The sequence below is a fragment of the Octopus bimaculoides genome, chromosome 1, assembly GCF_046866305.1.
Source record: "Octopus bimaculoides isolate indiv1 chromosome 1, ASM4686630v1, whole genome shotgun sequence".
NCBI lineage: Eukaryota > Metazoa > Mollusca > Cephalopoda > Octopoda > Octopodidae > Octopus > Octopus bimaculoides.
The window spans coordinates 162,439,653-162,460,698 of record NC_142928.1 but is presented as its reverse complement, the minus strand read 5'-3'; the positions used below and the strand labels follow the sequence as shown (position 1 = coordinate 162,460,698).

The 21,046-nt window shown below is 34.7% G+C and overlaps 2 protein-coding genes across 8 annotated transcripts in view; one reads left to right on the top strand and one right to left on the bottom strand.

Moving 5' to 3' along the window:
• LOC106884418 (activating signal cointegrator 1 complex subunit 3) overlaps window positions 1–21,046 on the bottom strand; it is a 491,782-nt gene that overhangs the window by 86,249 nt on the left and 384,487 nt on the right. The window lies entirely within an intron of this gene.
• The window catches only part of LOC106884421 (uncharacterized), a 35,824-nt gene that overhangs the window by 6,452 nt on the left and 8,326 nt on the right, over window positions 1–21,046 (top strand). The gene's annotated exons all lie outside the window — the stretch shown is intronic.

Here is a 21,046-nt window from a genome sequence, read left to right as displayed (position 1 = left end):
AGGATAAACTTCATTATATTTTATTTACAACTCACAAAATGCAGAACTTTTTTTTTAAAAAAAGAAAGCAAATAAAATTAGTATTTAAACTAATTTATTTTATGTTCAATAAACAGAATAATCAAACAAGTTGTATTTATATTAGTTATATTATGAGAGAGTGTGTCTTTTTTTATTAGCTTATTAGACTAATGGTATCATTTCAATATCCTTTATGACAGTAAATAAAAATGAAGCAAAAAAAAATTGCAGCTGATATTAGAGGAGTCTGCCTCTGATAATGTATGCTGCTGGCTTAATGTTTTTTGAAAATATTACCAAAGTTAGTGTTCTACGAAACACAAAATGCAAATCCTCCTATTTACCAATCACTGATCTTATGTAAAACCTTTTGACATGAGAGACTGATTATAACCAAAATTCTGAACAAAAACTTGTCCCCCCATCTCACCATTAAATAGTTTCGATAAAACAGAAATCTAATGTGGTTCAATTTTAATAAACATAATTAGTAATCTGAATAATAAATAATAAGCAAATGTTATGTGCCAAATACATTATTTAAAAAGTTAACATTTGTCAAAGATTCCTATATCACTTTAATTGAAATAATTCAGTCAAGACAGTGATATACTTGAAGGGGATGCTTTAAATATATATATATATATATATATATATATACATACACATACACACACGTGTGTGTGTGTATGTGTGCATGCGCATATAAAATATATATAAATACAGCACATATTTTTTATATACATTCCAATACCAACAAATTAATAGACATTTTTAATATTTCAGGTTGAAAAAGAAAACCAATGTAATATGAAAAGCAGTTATATTGTTGGTGTGTTGCCAGCATTTAGTTATTGGGAAAATACCAATAAAAGGACCATTATTTTAGTGGTGTTTAGCTACAATTAGTTACTCTAACTTAAGATTAAGTATTAGATGCTGCTTAACTTTCTTTTGTTAAAAGGACCATTTAGGTCTTTGCACTCTCCCCCCCCCCCACACAGAGCAAAGGTATATATAGGTGTAAGCATAGCTGTTTGATTAAGACGTTTACTTCTCCAACCAAGTGGCTTTGAGTTCAGTTAAACTGTGTGGCACCTTGGACAAGCATTCTCTATTATGGCCCTGGGCTGCCCAATGCTTTGTGAGGGAATAATGGTAGACAAAAATTAGAAGCATGTGTATGCATGTGTGTACTGAGCTATGGCTACAAAGGGTGATATTTGTTAATATTTCCTGTCAACAAATCATCTCTTTGCTCTGCACTTTCAAATTCTTCTGGAATAAAAAATCTCTTACAGGAAAAGCAGGTAAGGGTCAGTCACAGTACGAACATCTAGCTGTTAAAATCCTACCCACCTCTAAGCCATGCTGGTATAGGAAAATATGTATTTCCTCACTAATATATATATATATTGTTCAAATTTATAGAAAAACAAAGATGAAGACAGGTATAGAAACAACAAGCAGGTGTATTAGTTAGACGCTTGGGAAAAATGGAAATGTCTTTTATGTTTCGAGCCTAGGCTCTTTGACAGAAAGGAATAAGAGGAAATAAATAGAGAGAGAATGAAAAAAAACATATTGAGTTCAGTGGTCCAACACACACACACACACACACACACGTGCAAAGTCATAAATGATTGAGAAATAGTTTGATGAAATTTTACTTAACAATAAGAAAATTCTAATATCACGACAAATTGTTTTGTAATTTAAAAGTTTGTAAATAATTTATATTATTATATTTAATAAATAAATTACTTACACATCTGCATTAATGCAACATGCAAAAATCCTTTGAAATAATGCAAAATTTAAGCTATGTCCTCAGGTATATATAGCAAATGAATTGATCAGAAATAATGTGTTGCAATAGATAATTACTTCATTTAAATAGGGTCTTATAAAACAAGGCAGTTAAATTAGTTCCTTTATTGCTTTCTATAATTTTAGAGCAACAAATTTTTTTTTAACTGTACACTTATGATCTTTATCCATTTAAACTCTGGAAATGGTCAGTTTTTACATATTGATATCTGAATTTCTTTTCAGGATGTGCATGTATTATGTGATTGTTCTTGTTTTTTAAAATCTGTATTCTTTTTCTTTCATTTGTTTATTTTTTAAAGTAATGAAGTATAAATATGTAGCTATTGTATGAGTACATTTCACCTAATTTGCGATGTTTTTCTCTCTTTTTCCTCCTACACTTAATGTTCCACTAAACAGATCAAATAACTCAGTAGATTAAGCAGCGCAGCTTGGGTTGATCAGTCAAGTGATAAACAAACAGAATGTCTTGCATGATTGTTTTTCTTTAGTGAAAAGACTAGGTTACCCAGTATAACCAAAAAAGACAAGCGATAGGTTTGAATTAACTTACACCTGTTGTAAGTCACATGATTCAAGGCACAAAGAAAAAAGATAAGTGTTAGAAAAGAAATAAAAAGTTAGAAGGTGAGAGAGTAAGAGTGAATATCAACCTTAATCTAAATCTCATAAGAGTCAACAGCAGCCTATTGATTTCAAAGAATAACTTCAGTGAAACAAAATATTTAAATACAGATAAAAGGAGAAAAACCGAATATAAGATTGTAGAAAGTAAATCATAAGAGATATCAGTAATTTTAATTTTTGAAAACTGAGAAGCAGAACCGAATTATTTTAATTCAACATGGACAGGGTGTTGGTGAGTGAAAATATAATTATCAGATATAATGATCCTCACATGCACAGGCAGATATTAGCAAATAACACAAGAAATAATTAGAAGTGTTTTTTTTAACCATGCTGTGTGTCAAGGTTTATCAGGCATTGTTTTCTAAATATCATTTAATTAGTAGTCAATTAAGAAATGAATAACGAGAAAGATTATTTCACATATCTTTTATCTTTTACTTGTTTCAGTCATTGGACTGTAGTCGTGCTGGGGCACCACCTTGAAGAGTTTTAGTAGGACAATTGACCCCAGTACTAATTTTTTATTCTATTGACTTCTTTTGTTGAACTGTTAAGTCATGGAAACATGAATAAATCAACAACAGTTGATTATTATATGTATGTCAGTACACACACACACACACACACACACACACGCACAGAGTAATTTTGTGTTTGCAATGCACAATATCAGAATTGTTGTCTCAAGCAAGGTACAACAAACTACCAAAATCCTTATTAGAGTGTTTGCATAAATGAAGTCAGAAGAAGCTAGTTTGAGCTTGCATCAAGGCATATAATTTGTAAAAATGAAGTCAAAGCAAGTAACGATAATTTGAAAGCATTTAATATGTCTGTTTCAGATTTGTCTATAATATATGATAGGAAATACACCTCCTTACACAAAACCTTCTTAAGTTAATACATTTTAAAATATTTTAAAATGCATTAACTGAAGGTCTTATGTAGAATGATGTATTTCCTATTATATATTATGCAAAGTCTGAAACATTAAATGCTTTCAAAATATCATCACTTGGCTTGACTTCATTGTTACAAATATATATATAAATATGTATGAGGAAGTGCTGAAAAGTTCCTGGCTTTGGGTAAAAGAAAATACAGGAGGACCAGTTAATTATGATTTTATTGAACATATTCCTGTCTCAGATTCACACCTATAGCAGTGGTCATTCAGTTTTTCTAAGCCCTGTAAAAGAACTCAGAAGGTTGAGCCTTCAACCAAGCCTTTTGTAAAACCCTTAATGCCAAGAACTTTCCAGCACCACCTTGTATGTATGTATGTATGTATGTATGTATGTATGTATGTATGTATGTATGTATGTATGTATATTGTTATAAATACACACACACACACATACATATATATACACACACATGCACACAAATTCTGTATGTCTGGACATGCTTACGAAATCAAAAAAACAACACAACACCCATTACTTTCAAAAACATTTTTTCATGCTCAGAATTGTTGAAGCGTGGAATAAACTACCCCCATCAGTTGTTAGCTATTGGGACACTACATCCTTCATAACTTTCATACTTTCAGAAATTCAATGACAGTACATCTGATACCCTCCACTCCCTTTTTTAAAACGACTCATTCAGTGTTCAATCCTTGTGCATATTCTATCTACTGTTCATGCGCTTTTGACTACTTTTTCTGATGAGTTGTATACATATATAAATACATACACTCATATATATATATATATATATATATATATATATATATACACACGCTTGTGTGTGTATATATGCATGTATATACACATATACATACATGTATATATACACACACACACACACACACACAATTACATATTCTTATGAATCTTTCTGGTTTTCCTATATTTGATTTGTCATTTTGAACTGCTGTTAATATGGGACAGTATACATACACGCGTAGCTGAGGTAAACAGGTATATAGTATTTGAAAATAAATCAATTATTCTTATTGATTATCTTCTCTTCAGCTGAAACCATGCTGAATGAAACTCAAAAAATATTCTCTAGCCTTATATAGAAATTACCATCCCTGTTTATTTCTGCAATATCATTTTTATCAATTCTGTGATGATGTGTATTGTTAGCATAGAGTCATGTAGTGTGTTTAGTGTAAGGACTTTCTAATCTCACAGCAAGTTGCAGTTATCATCATTTAGCTTTAGTCATGTAACTCTAATCTTGTAACTGCAAAGAGCTATTGCAGAAAAAGCTGAAGCCTCAGGGTTGCAGTTTACAGTCTTATTCAGATTACAAGTTCATTGTGCATGATCTAAAACAGTATGTAAGTTCAGTAAAATGGATTGGCAAATGTTATTATACACAAAGGTGACAAGCACCACATACAGGAAGGTGACAGGCACCACATACAGGAAGGTGACAGGCACCACATACAGGAAGGTGACAGGCACCATAGAATAGAGTAAAGGAGACAAAATTCACTATGGTTAGTTAAGAATACAAATGTTGGTGTTAAAGGTTGTTTAGTCCTCAGGTTAGCTCTCATTAAGTAATCTTCTGATCAAATGCATTTCAGCCATGAATCCATCATCTTATTTTTTGATATCAGGAACTACACTGTCCAATGTGCCCTGCTTTCTATAAAATGGTGGAGTGTAACTGAGGGAGATCTGGCAGCTATTTCTAATACTTCAAGTGTCAAAGTGTCAGAGATTTTTTTTTTTAATGCAGAGGTACCCTGAAGCATGAACAAAGCAAATGAGAAGCTAGTAATAGAGAAAATATATAGGAAAGTACTCCAATGAGGGAACTTCGATGTTGCTAGAAATAACAACCAAATCTCCATCCTACAGTCTTACACAGGAAGCTATACACTGGACAACGTAGTCCTTTATATGAAAAAAGAAAGACTGGTTATAGCTGGAATCCTGGTGCTAAACAACAACCAGAGCAGCAACAAACTGGAAAGTAACTATTTAAGCATTGACAACAGGCATCCATATGGTAACTTGCAACCAGTTTTATGACCAAACATGGTGAGACTAGTTTTAATTTGATAATGTATAACAAACAAACAATTCTATTAAAGGTTGAGAGAAAAAAAACACCCTAAAAAATACTCCAAAACTGTAACTCTATGTTATTATTATAGAAAGTAACTAGTTTGCAAGTAGTATACCATGTAAAATAAATATCTGACACCTTCATGACTTTGTTAACTGATAATACAGCATATGTTTTTCTTTAAATGGGACAGAGGTACTTCCTAATACAATCTGGCTCATTGGTTGATGAGTAATCTAATTAGAGAGGGATCTATCAGCTGTATAGCTTGTATTGAATATGAATTGAAATACACAAAAACAAAAAAAAAATCATGTGTAGTAGGTTGTTATTGATGTTGTATAGCCCCAGTCAGCTCTGACCAAACAGCACAAGAGGGTAGCCAGCCGAATGACTAGGTACAGCATGTATTGTGGAATGGATCTTTTGGATAAAAACCATAACCAGGTGGTATCAATTCAGGTGAAGTAGTTGAAAGAGTATACAAACAGACTAATTAATAACAATAATATTTATTAATTTCATTACCTTTGTTTCTTCCCTAATCAATTTCTAATATATGTAAGTTACAGTCACTTCTAAAGGTTTGTGTAATTTTACACTAACAATATAATCTGAATCTGGAGTCTATGCTATAGCATAAGAAAACAAAATTAAGTCTAAAAGAAAAAAATATAGTTATTTTAGTGAACTATTCCATCAGCATAGACTACAAAAATACTTGAGTAAATAAAATTAATTTGATAAGGAAGTTATTCTATTACATTAAGTATATTGGTGTATTTGAGGAAAAAACCCCCATTAAAATCTAAAATTATTTTTTCCCATTTCATAATTATCAGATAATTTTTGTAATACTTCCGTCCTATTTCTTTTAATCAAATGATAGCACTTTATATTACAAATCTAAAATGTTATATATACAATGCATAATCACCATTAGTTTGAATTATGCAAATTAATTTGCATTGATAGAATGCTCCACATTGCTGAGTTATGTATATTCTTAAATATCATCAATAATGTAATGATAATTACTTGAAGCTCCTTCAAGCAACAACTACAGAATGAAGGTAGGTTTCTAGAGAACAATAGCAAACTGTGTCTATAATCTAGTTTTGACTGCTATTAGTAGCCATTTCCCTTTAGAAAGCAATCAAGACACCATATGCTCATTTCCATTCCACTATATAAGAAATCAATAAAAATATCAGAATAAACATACAGAAGCACATTTAATGCCAGGGTTTCACTTGAGATTATTCATTCTCTACCTCTTAATTAGATGAAGGAAGTTGTAGCCACATATTATTCTCACTGATCTATCTATCAAAAGCCTTTTGAGCTTGACTTGGCATTGATACTGGCCAGAGATAGATTCAAGGATTGTTAGAAATATTTAGTTTACTTGGCCTTCAGCTTGATTCATAAAAGCAATTAGTCATACTTCACTGCTAATAAATTCACTTTATATGAAATAATAACTTTCTCACGTTTACATTAAACTTTCTTCTGCATAAATATTCAGTTTCAGAATGTAACCTAATTTGTAAAATCACAAGTTATCAAGGAAGATAAATGAAACTTTTCTTTTAGAATGTTGGTGGTCATGTATGTATATTATGAATGTACAAGGAGATGTAACATTTCTTTTAAAAATTTACCAGCACAATAAGTTTGCTGGAATGCTTATAAGTAGTGGAACACAGATTTTTTGATTTTAATGGATGGATTAGAATATTAATATTTGGGTAATGTTTGGTAGGATATGGCTGAATTTAACTTCAAGAAATTATTCTTAATTATTTGGAATATAGTTGCTGCTGCTGCTAATGATGTGTGTGTGTGTGTGTGTGAAAGAGAGAGAGAGAGAGAGAGAGTATGTGTAGTGTGCATGTGTCTATGATCATGTATATAATAGTGCACGTGCTTATATTTAGGGAATTTCTTTTTTAGTATAGCTCAGCAAAATTCATAGAATGGCATTTAAGTTTCAAATTGCATGGGGTGATATTGGATCCTGAACTAATTTATTAGTAAGCAATAATTAAATTTATTAGAGAAACAAAACAGTTAAAAAAAAAAAGAACAAAATTAATGAATAACTTCTGAGTTCTAAGCTAAATTCTGTTGTGGCAATTCTTACAAAGAAAGGTTCTTTTGCACCCTTTATTAATTCTCAGAAACAACTCATAACTCAAGGGTTTCCAGCACTATACATTATTAGACCTCACCATTTCCACTGACATTTTTTATATATCCCTTATTTATATCATGTTCAAACTACATTAATGCCATACTCTCAACTTTTCCTGTTTATACTTTTAACATTAAGCAATCTCCAAAGTTTGTTTTCTGTAACCTATTTCCACTAGAACCCATCAATTGGGCAGATTTTTCTACAGCTAGATGCCCTTCTTGTCACCAACCCTCAACTGTTTCCAAGCAAGGTGATATTTCCTAATGGCCAGACATGTTTTTGCACAATATTGGAAATGAATGATATTGCTTGTATGACAGTGACACTCATTTACAACTATCATGCGCTGTCAAGACAAGGAGACACAAACTCATACACACACGCATGCGTGCACACACACACACACACACACACACGATGAGCTTCTTCTAGTTTTCTTCAACTAAATGCAATCTCCAGTCTATAAGTAGAACACACTTGCTGTATGCTTATGTGAATGTGTTTGTATATTTGTGTGCATGTGTGTGTATATATATATATATAATGATGATTCTTTCACATTATATATTATAAGCATTTAACAAAGACAAAAAATAGAATGTATTATAGAGGTATTTACAAAAGGAGTCGCATTTATGTAGTTAAAAAGAAAAAAATAAGATAGAGTAGTGAAGATTAAAGATTGAAAATAAGCTATCATGACAGTACTGCATCATTCCAACACTTAAAATTGAAAAGAAATAATAATCTAATTTAACAATAGCAATTAATCTCTATATGATTTACAACCCCCCCCCCCCATACCAAACACTTCTTAATTCTGTGCTTCAAACAATACTAATGTAACTTATTACTATTAAATCCATTTGATCATATCAGCGACATAGCAGCTAATCAGAAACAACAACATTATCTTCTCAGTAACAATAACTTAAAATTTGCTTTAAATATTTCTTAGCCAAGAATAGGTTTTATTAAGACAAACCCTTGCTAATGCAGCAGCTTTTGTGATCAAAGAAAGCATTTTAGAAATAAGACAGTCAGCCTAGTGTTTTCTTTAATCAGATTTCACATCAACATCACCTTTCCCATTGTTTTCTTTCAAAATCTTCTACCTCTATCGTAGTTAATCAGATTCCACAATAAACACAGATGGAGAAATTGCAACAGCTGGACATCATTCATTGCACTGCTTAGTTGTCGTATAATGATTTTCTTGGATTAACCAAGTGGTTTGTTGGTTCACAGTTCCAGAGCTTAACTAAACAATGCATACTGAAGTTACTACTTATAAGCATTTACTGAGAACTGTGCATTAAAATCTTTATAATTTATTCTAAAATTATTATGGATATTAACGAAATATTAAGAATAGCAATTATTCCATAACCTCTTACAGTAGGACAGATGTATGTTGATTTTAATAAGATGAATATTGGAAATGAATTAGAGCGAAAACAGTTTAACAGTTCATAGCATTTAATCTGTATGTAGAAGAATGTTGTGTTGTTACTCAGAAAAGACTATAAAATTTTTTTATATACATATGTATGTACACATACATATACATACAAGAGTCTATTTCTACATTTTTTTTCCACTAGTACTCTATGGGTCTGTCTGCTCTATAGTCATGGGATACTCATCACAGACAGTGATATAAAAAACAACAGTACATATGCTATAATTACATAGTAACTAACCTGTAGTAAGTACTAGCTCAGTAGGATAGTGAATACAGATTTTAACTGGACATAATCATCAAAAAGATACATAAAAATACTCATAGAAATACTTATACACATATGTTCATCTGTCAATGTTCATTAAATAATTTGTATGTAGAAAATATCTTATACAGGATTTATGGGAATCACAGATCCTCATTTTAGAGCCACATAAAAAAGGCCAGAAAACAGATATACTTTTACAGGAAATGGCAGAAATAATTTACTGCTTCTGGTATTTATTCAGTTAAGCAGGTGTCTCATATTAAGACTAGCTGAATGAAGAAATTCTGTTTGAAGTAAAGATTTGGTTGTTGTGATAGATGAAAATGGATGTGTAATCATGAGCTGTGATGGCCATGTAAACTACAAATGCTTTGTAACAGTAATGTACTTGCAAAAACAAAGGGGGGGGGGGGAATATATGGGGTGTGTAATATGAATTGAGCTACAGGATCATGGTCAATAAGTGGGCTGCAAAGCTGTTGGATAAGTGGGATCGTTGTAATGATTGGAATAAAGCAAGCTGAATTGCTTTTATACATGTGACTGATAATTGAGCTATATCACTGGAAAAAGCTGTCATGGTGAAGCTAAGTGAATTGTAATATTGAGGCCAATAAGTGAGTCGCCATACTGGGGCAAATAAATGAGCTGCATAGCTGGTGGTAAGAGACAAAATGGTAAATCATTTACACTGCTGATCTATAACTGTCTGTAGAGAAGCCAGACTCATTGAAGCATGGATCTCAGTAGAAATGCTGGGCTGTGAAGTGCAAGAACAATTTTTTCTTTCATAATATTGTGCATGTAGAAAGGCAGCGAGCTGGCAGAAACGTTAGCACGCCGGGCGAAATGCTTAGCGGTATTTCATCTGCTGCTACGTTCTGAGTTCAAATTCCGCCGAGGTCGACTTTGCCTTTCATCCTTTCAGGGTTGATTAAATAAGTACCAGTTATGCACTGGGGTCGATATAATCAACTTAATCTGTTTGTCTGTCCTTGTTTGTCCCCTCTGTGTGTAGCCCCTTGTAGGCAGTAAAGAAATAAGAAACGTTAATACACCAAGAGAAATGCTTAGCAGTATTTCATCTGTCTTTACGTTCTGAGCTCAAATTTTGCCAAGGTTGACTTCACCTTTCATCCTTTAGGAGTTGATAAATTAAGTACCAGTTGCATACTGGGGTTCATCTAATTGACTGCCCCCCCCCCCCCAAAAATTTCGGGCCTTGTGCCTAGAGTAGAAAAGAATAGTGTGCATGTAGAACACTATATCGTCAGGGCCAATCCATTTCTTGTATAACATTAGCAGTGGTACTATTGAATATCCAGTCATGAACATGAATATTTCAAGTCTGTGTATCAAAACACTAGGGACAATTTTAATTCAAAAACATTTTTTTTAGTGGCCCTTTTTTTAAAAACAACAATATAGGCAATGACTGGCACTGTTGCTATACTAGTAAACTGCTTGATGTAATGTCACAGCTGATTCTATAGTCAATGAATACACAGGCGTTCATTTAAATAAGCAACAAAATAAAATATGTGGAATACAAATTTGTATCATTTACACAACATGAATACAATCTTCTCTTTTAATATGCTACACATGTATTATTGAGGTACATTGTGCTGTTCAAGTTTGAAAGACAACAGGAAATATTACTTTACTGAGAAACAGATGAAGGTTGGAGATAAGAAAGGCATCAGCTTGTTGAAAATCTGTATCAGTGAGTCTCTTCTGATCCACGCAAAAATTGGGCAAAACAGACACTAAAATGATTATATGTGTGTGTGTGTGTGTGTAAAAGATTGTTTGGAAGCACAAAGCCAGTTTATTAGGTCTCCACAACATGAAACTAATAGTAGCTGATATACTAAATGATATATACTGTGTATACTAAATGATATTTATCTCTCACTGAATGGAGTACATTTTTTGCTGATTCTATGAATAATAGAACAATAAACTAAATGTGTGTGTGTGTGTGTGTGCGCGCGCGCGCAAATGTCTAAATTGGTGGAGTGCTAGACAACTGGTCAAGAGGTCAGCAATTTGTATCCTATCATTAACAGAGTGTTATTTTTGTAGTCGAGGATCTTAACTCTCAACAGACAAATTCAATCTTAAAGTCAAACAGCTGCTGCAGACTTCCATAACTGTAAGCACCAACTGCTTGGTTAGAAATTGGTAATTCATTGCCTTGCAGTGCTGCATTCAATTTGCCCCAGTAGGAAATGTTACAAGTGATAGACTGGTAACTTATCCAAGAAAACTTTTGTCTCTTAGCTATTTAAAGTCACAGAAACAACTGGAGATAAGTGATGGTCCATTGAATCTTAGCAGTCCATAATGGAATCTGCATAAGATTCAGAAGGAATGCAGTCATAGAGAAGAATTAGGAAAAGAGTTCAAAATACAGGATTTGAGAAGAGTTAGATATACTAACAGTAAGAAGAGAAGGAAAAGAAGGGGTAGATGTATTGAAAGGATTTAAGTGAAGATGGGTGTAAATTCAGCAAGATAAGGGAAGTAAAGACTATTGAAGAAGAATTGCTTCAAATTATATAGCATAAGTAATTTGACATATGAAATTACTTTGTAAATAACTAATCAAGTGTTTTGGCATCTCCTAGGAGTAGTTGATCACACACACACACACACACACACACACACACACACACACACACACACACACACACAGAGGATTAAGGAGGCATTTGGCTTAGTGGTTGGGGTGTTTCACTTGTGGTTGTAAGACCATGGTTTCAATTCCTAGACAGGCAACACATTGTTTTCTTGAGCAAAATACTTCATTTCACATTGATCCAGTCCATTCAGCTGGTGAAAATGAGTAATCCTGTGACAGACTAGTAACCCATCCATCCAGGGAATATATATATATACCACAGAATTTGGGAAAATGACCTTATGAATCTATGGCTCAGGAAGGACCTTTGATCTTCTCTTAATATGTACAGAGATAACACATATTCATAATTAAAATTTTAATAAAGTAGAATTATTCCAAATAAAAGTTCATAATATAGTAATAACAATAACAACAAAAGATACAGCCTATTTTTTTTTTATCACATTTTCCAATATACTTTTAAATTAAATGGTATAGAAAAAGTGGGTAAGTTATTAATCATAATAATACCAACAAATACCAGCAAAAAAAAAAAAAAAAAGGTGATGTGAGCTGCTGCTAAACTGAATTGATATATCCACCAAAATTATGCAATTTCTCATTCAATAAAGTATTGCAGCTGGATTTCAAATATCTCTAGTTTGAATCTCTCTCTTTTCCTGTGAAGTTATCACTAGCAAATAAATGATTAGCAACTTTTACTTATCGCATGGCAACCAAAAAAAGATATGATTTGCAGTTTGCAACCTACCATAAGATCATATAAATGCATAGAATTTTAGCAGCAACAACATCATCATTACCAACAACAAAAATTGTACAATATGATGTTCTCTCTTTACATGACAAGTGTTATCTGCTCTTATCACAAAATGAATTAGAATTTAAATTAAAATCCCACAGAGCAGCTGCTTTGGCTATCGTTACACGATAAATTAATTTGTTGATATAAAAGTGTTTTCTCAATAGACATGAACAATGTAATCATTATGAAAAATAACTATGGTGTGATGCAGCAGAAATGATCAGATGCCAAACTAACAGCCTTACAGTATTTAGTTGCCAGCTTGTACATGTTAGGTTCAAATGCTGCTGGAATTTAATTTACCACTCATTCTTCTGAGATTGTCATCATCATTTAAAAAATCAACAATTGGCAATTTGTTTGACTAAACCTTTCAAGATGTCCCAGTATGGCTGCAGCCCAATGATTGAAGCAAATAAAAGATAAAACATATATGTATGTATATATATATATATATATGTGTGTGTGTGTGTGTACGTATACATATCATCATTTAATGTCTGCTTTCCATGCTGGCATGGGTTGGACAGCTTGACATGGAGCTGGCCAGACTCCAATTGTCTGTTGTGGCATAGTTTCTATGGCTGGATGCCCTTCCTAACACCAAACACTTAACAGAGTGTGATGGGTGCTTTTTATGTGCCACTGGCACAAATGCGTTTACACAGCACTGGCAAGGGTGCTTTTTATGTGGCAGCGGCACCTGAAAGGACAAGCTTGTATCTGTGGAAGACAGCAATTTTACTTAGCTTGACATGTCTCATCAAATACAGCAAATCACCACATCTCCCGATCCCTTGTCGTTTCCTCGGCGAGGCCCAGCATCCGAAGATCCTTTCTCATCACTTCATCCCATGTTTTCCTGGGTCTATCCCTTTCACAGGTACCCTCTACAATTAGAGCTCAGCACTTCTTTACACAGCTGTCCTCATCCATGCACATCACATGACCAAACCAGTGCAGTTTTCTCTCTTGCACACAACATCTGATGTCTCTTACACCCAGTTTTCTTCTTAAGTCATTTGCACTCAACTGCATGCACACTGACATTACCCATCCAGTGGAGCATGCTAGCTGCATTTCTTTCAAGCCTTCACAAGTCTTCTGTAGCCGAAGACCATATTTCATTGCCATGTAATATAGCTGTCCATACATAGGCATCATATAATCTGCCTTTCACTCTGAAAGGGAGAGAAGGAGGGAGAGAGAAAGAGAGAGAGAGAGAGAGAGAGAGAGAGAGAGAGAGAGAGAGATAGAGAAAGAGAGAGAGACAGAGAGAGGGAAAGAGAGAGAGAGAGACAGAGAGAGGGAGGGAGAGAGAGAGACAGAGAGAGGGAGGGGGAGAGAGAGAGAGAGAGGCCCTTAGTTACCAACAAAGGCAGGAGCTCTCTGAACTTTGGCCAGCCATTCTTATTCTAGTAACTACACTTTTAGAACTTCCCCCACTACTGCTAACTTGGTCTCCTAGGTAACAGAAGTTATCTACTACGTCTAGTGATCCTCCCTGAGCATTTGAGGGAGTCTACTGTCTGCGCATTTTTAGTGCTTATTGTACCTGCACATTTGCCACACACACAAATTTGATAAGTTTTTTTTATTTATTTACAAACAAACAAGGAGTGTGTGTGTGTGTGCATGTGTGGAAGGGAGAATATCAATACCCAAGCACCAAACTGACACGCAGAAAATATTGCCACAAACACTCACAAGATTAATTTGTTGCCACACCCATGAAGTAGAGGTTACTTCACATGTCACCTCAGCTATCATTGCCCCTCACCACCCAATAGTATTGATGAAATCATCCATTGATTTATCAACAAACCTAAATGTTTCTATTACCACTGGTTCAAAGTAGTACATGCCTAATAGTGCTGTGTATTTGCACCACTTGCCAGCCACAGACCTCACTGTACTACCTGATGGATAAATGGTTGGATGGATGAATAGATGTTTGGATTGATGGATCGCAGCTTCCAATATATTGATTTCAAATTTTGGAACAAGGCCAGTAATTTGGGGGGAGTGAATCAGCTGATTACATCGACCCCAGTGTTTAACTGGTACTTATTTTATTGACTCCGAGAGAATGAAGGAAAGGCAAAGTCAACCTTGGCAGAATTTGAACTCAGTACGTAAAGATGAAAGAAATGCTGTAAAGCATTTTGCCTGTGTTAACTATTCAGACAGCTTCCAATATATTGATGCCAGCCAAAGCATTGGAGACAGTGGCATCCTGGACAAGAGACTCAAAGTATACAGAAAATGAATCATCTCATCCAGACTTTAGCCATTAACACAAAACTGTTTTGCATAAAACTTGCACAGGAGTGGCTGTGTGGTAAGTAGCTTGCTTACCAACCACATGGTTCTGGGTTCAGTTTCACTGCGTGGCACCTTGGGCAAGTGTCTTCTACTATAGCCTTGGGCCGACCAAAGCCTTGTGAGTGGATTTGGTAGACGGAAAACTGAAAGAAGCCCGTTGTATATATATATATGTATATATATATATATATATATATATATATATATATATATATATATGTATATATATATATATATATATATATATATATATATGTTTGTGTGTCTGTGTTTGTCCCCCAAACATCGCTTGACAATCGATGCTGGTGTGTTTACGTCCCCATAACTTAGCGGTTCGGCAAAAGAGACCGATAGAATAAGTACTAGGCTTCCAAAGAATAAGTCCTGGGGTCAATTTGCTCAACTAAAGGCGGTGCTCCAGCATGGCCACAGTCAAATGACTGAAACAAGTAAAAAAGTAAAGAGTTCTACAGAGATTGAAATTATTTCAACACCATCTAACAATTCTGCTTCCTTTATAGTGCTGAGTAGCAATGATGTTATCAATGAATGTCTGTCTCACACTCTAGTACATTTTTTTTTTTGCTTTTACCCTAGTCTCCATACAGCCACATACCAAACGAGCTGTAACTACACTAAGCATGTTTGTTGAGGATTTACTTTGCTCTCTTAATCTTCACCCTTATTATATACCTCTGCTATATTCATGGTGTATCATTTTCTGCTTCCATCTGCAGTTTGTGAATCACTACTCTGCTCCCTGTTTTAAGTCCAATCTCAACCAGGTAACACATTGTGGCTTTAGCTACAACTGCACAACATTGCACCTATTCTGGAAACACTAATCACTGCCATCCTTGTGTTTCACATTGTCGCTAAGTCCTTCATATTTTAGACCCTTCTTTTATGTGCCTATAGAAAACACTGCCAAATAAAAACATCAGAACTTTTGTTTCTTCAGAATATGCCATCAGTGTATTGCTTCACTATTACAATATAGCTTTGGAATACAAGTGCTTCCATCAATCTACCTGCACATTTCAGTTATTAGTATTATACACATGCCTGAGTTTCAGATTTCCTTTGTTTATTATGCTCCTGTGTCATCTCCATCTGAAGAAAACAACAGGCTGTAAGTTGGTGTTGATCTGCAATGCATTGATACTCTTGTTTTGTTGTTTATGCCACTAAGCATAATCGACATACTCTTTTACTCTTTTACTTGTTTCAGTCATTTGACTGCGGCCATGCTGGAGCAACGCCTTTTAGTCGAGCAAATCGACCCCAGGACTTATTTTTTGGAAGCCTAGTACTTATTCTATTGGTCTCTTTTGCCGAACCGCTAAGTTACGGGGACGTAAACACACCACTATCGGTTGTCAAGCGATGTTGGGGGGGGGGGGGGGCAAACACAGACACACAAACACATACATATATATATACATATATACGACGGGCTTCTTTCAGTTTCCGTCTACCAAATCCACTCACAAGGCTTTGACCGGCCCGAGGCTATAGTAGAAGACACTTGCCCAAGGTGCCACGCAGTGAGACTGAACCCAGGACCATGTGGTTGGTAAGCAAGCTACTTACCACACAGCCACTCCTGCAGCCGTCTCCTATGCACAAGGACTTCCCATTCTTACTGTTTTTTTTCTCCCCCCTCCCCCCACTTGTTCATTTGTCAGTTTTTGTTTTCTATGCTAACATGGCTTTGATGGGAACAGATTTTGAGGTCAGATTTTACGGGTGGGTGCTCTTCCTGTCGTCAAACCTCACCTGTTTTTTCCAGGAAGGGAGTTTTAGATTTCACAGGTCTTCAAATGTACAGAGCAACCAATCAAAGTCAACGAGGAATGTCAAAATCACCTTTCATATGGACATCTTAAGTATATGACAATTCCTTCAATTGATTAAATTAATTTTTAATTAATATCTTTTAATACATAGATGAAGTTGTATTAAAACACTAAGATATACTTTGACCTAATTTAGTGTATAAAACCCTCAGTTTTGTCCTGGAACTAAGGCTAACATGGGGTCAGATACAAAGCAAATTTTATAGCCATATCAAGTTTCAACATCCCCCCCCCCCCGTCACTTTCCTTTGTAATTGTTTTGGATTTATACTCCTGAAAATATTTATAATGCACTATCAGAAGAAATACAGTGGGATTGTTCACCCTAAGCGATCCTTGGTGCTTCTTACTACTTGGTGCAGTTAGCTAGAACCTGGACTGCAATAGAGAGCTCTTATGGTACCTGCTTGGATAATTTATCCTCATATACTTATTGTGTATGTGTATATATATAAACAACTACATTGTGGGAAAGTAATTCCTAACCATGGAAGAACACACAGAAACTATTAAATTTACTCTTTGTTTATTTTGTAAAGTTTATTACAAAGTGCACTTCTGCGACCTGGTCATTGACACAGTTCTATGGCATCTGGAATGCTATCAGTGACTAAGCTGAATGAGTGTGGCAAAATATTTCAATACACCTCATAATAGACTGGCTATTAAGGAATTAATGAAATGTAAATGTAACACAGTTTTTCTGTTCTTAAATGACTAAAATGACTCTTCCATGATGTAATTGCTTCTTTTCCAACACACAACCTCAGATCAAGCCACTTGCCAAACAACTACAACTCCAAAATTACAGAGAGAGAGAGAGAGAGAGAAAGAGAGAGAGAGGGAGAGAGAGAGGGAGAGAGAGAGAGAGAGAGGGAGAGAGAGAGAAAGAGAGAGAGAGAGAGAGAGACAAAGAGAGAGAGAGAGAGATGGGCATGTGGTCAGGAAGTTCAATTCACAACCATGTGGTTCTGGGTTCATGCCTACTGCATAGTACCTTCAGCAAGTATCTTCTGTTCCAGCCCCATACTGGAATGATTTTGATAGAAACTGAATGAAGCCTGAGATGTGTGTGTGTGTGTGTATGCGCGCACATATATATATATATAAATATATATATATATATATATATATATATATATATATATATATATATATATATATATAAAACTGAGAATGTGTGTCTGTCTGTACGTATGCATCACTAAAACTCGAGAACTACCCAATGGATCTCATTCAAATTTTACTCATGCCTTACTTAGGGTCCATGCAGTGTCATGGGCAGAAAAATTTCCAACTTCTTGCTTAATGCGAGCCTGGAGCAATCTCTTATCTCTTACACTGTTTTTGTATTATGTGACAAAAGTGAAACAGTAACATTTCTATTAATACTTTCACTATTATATGGTTTCAATTTCAGTTACTTTCAATATACATTTATATACATGTTTGTATATGTATGTATGTATCGTTTTTGTTTTTTATGTCCCCGTTCACTTTTCTGATGTCCTGTACCCGGATATGCATCTATATATACATGTAGATGTAGGTATGTACATATATGTATGTATACATGCATATGTTCATATATCATTTGTATTATTATATTATCGAACATGCAAGTAAGTTTCAACTTTATATTTCTGACGCGACTCTGTCTATCTATCTATCTATCTATCTTCTTACCTATCCCCCCCCCCCCCCCTCTCGTTCTCCTTGCTTCTCCCCTTCACTGCTATACATATCTCTCTCTTACTCTTCCTTCCTGTCTCTCATCGCTCACCTTCGTTCCACTTCCTCCCTTTTCCTCCTCCACCACTCCTCTTTGCTCACATGTGACCTGTGGTCACTAATTCCTTTCTCACCCCAGCCGGCATGAAGGCGAGACGAAACTACTATTTCTCCGTCCAGCTTCGCCATTTCACAGCGTTCAATATCTCGTACATATATATATACACCTGAGGCGACTCCAGGTCATCAGCATCACTTGGGCTCATCACAGATTTCACATAAGACACATACATGTATGAAAGAAGGTAAGAGACGTAATGCACACCGTAGACTTACATATGCACAGATAATTTAACAGTAAGCAAGTTTGCTGCTTTTAATAAAAGAATGCCTCACGTTTTTCTGCAATATTTCTAGCCCCAAATGGCTTATTTTTTATATCCAGCAATATGTCTTTTTCCATTTCTAAGTTAAGGGTAAAAATAAGGCAACCATACAAAACACAACTCATCTTTACACACAGATGCACAGAATAACAGCAATCAAATAATGAAAGCAGAGTGCACAACAAACATTAGTAATCTGTCGCCTGTACTCTTGAGAAGAGATGTCAGTTAGTCCTTTTCACCAACTAGACTCGTTCGTATTAGCCCAAGTTGCTGGATAATTAAGAATATTGTAGAATGGAAACTTTTCATAGATTGGAATTTAAATCCTAATCTTTATAGAAAAATATTATTTCAAGAAAACACTGAGTTTGAATTACTTTTAATCTTTATGATTATAGATAACAACTCGGGCTGTAACTTCTGAGCCTGAGTCAGACACGTGTGAGCGATGTCGAGAGAACATCTGCTACGAATGATATTTTTTGACACAGGGCACCTCTAAGACGACCACCAGATGCTGAAGGAAAATAAATGAACTGTGATCAGACTCAATAAAAGGAGCCTGGGTTATTGTCTACAATTACATACTTGAAGTCAGTGTTGGCAGAAATTAAATCGGCTTGCAAATGCATGTTCACTTTACTAAATTTAAACTCAGGCTAAGCCCTAACAGCCCGAGTGCTGGAGTCGTCACTGATATATACATATATATATCTATGTATACAAACACACACACATATATATATACATAAATATATACATATACATATATACACACAAATATATATTACATATATATACACATATATACATACATGTACATATATATATATACATATATATAAATATAGGGAGAATTCACAAAAAAAAACAGAAGATGAAGACAGGTGGTGTAGACAACAAACAGATGTATTAGTTTAACGCTTGGGAAGTGAGAAAGTCTTTAACGTTTCGAGCCTACGCTCTTCGAAAGAAATGAACACAGAAAGAAATGGAGAGAAAATAAAGAATGTGTAGCGGCTAGTGATCTATCATGGCGCATACATACATATAGTTCAAATTTATGGAAAACAAAAGATGAAGACAGGTGTAGGAACAACAAGCAGGTATATTTGTTTAATGCTTGGGAAGAATGCAAAAGTCTTTTGTTTCAAGCCTACACTCTTCGACAGAAAGGAGAAAAAAAAAAACAAAAAACGGAGAGAGAAAAAATGTGTAGAAATTAATGGTTCAACATAGTGAAATGGCTGATATATATATATTATACACATACATACATACACACACACACACACACACCTACATTTGCTCTGTGTATCATAACCAGTAATACTAAGTATAGTAGTATCCAAACCACTTTACTGGAGGCAGACTGGATGATGATAATCTGTGTGGAACTAAACTCAACAGTAATAGTCATATATCTAACTACACACACAAGGTGTGTGTGTGAAGTCACTCTTGAGGGTTACTGGTAACATGTAACCCCCCAGTAGAACCTGTTGCATGGTCAGGTCATCTATGACTCAGCCAGTAACATCACCAAACCAGCTTGGTGAGTAGGGTGGCTTTTGGACAATTCTGTGGAATGAAAAATAAGACCTATCAAAAGGCAGATGAACTCAGGAGAGTCAATATTCATCCAGTTACATATCTATCATCATCAACATTTAATGTCCGTTTTTCATGCTGGCATGGGTTGGACGGTTTGACAGGAGCTAGTCGAGGCTCCAATTGTCTGTTGTGGTATGGTTTCTCGGGCTGGTTGCCCTGCCTAACGCTAATCACTGCACAGAATGTACCCACTACATTCTGTAAAGTGATTAGGGGGCAGTTA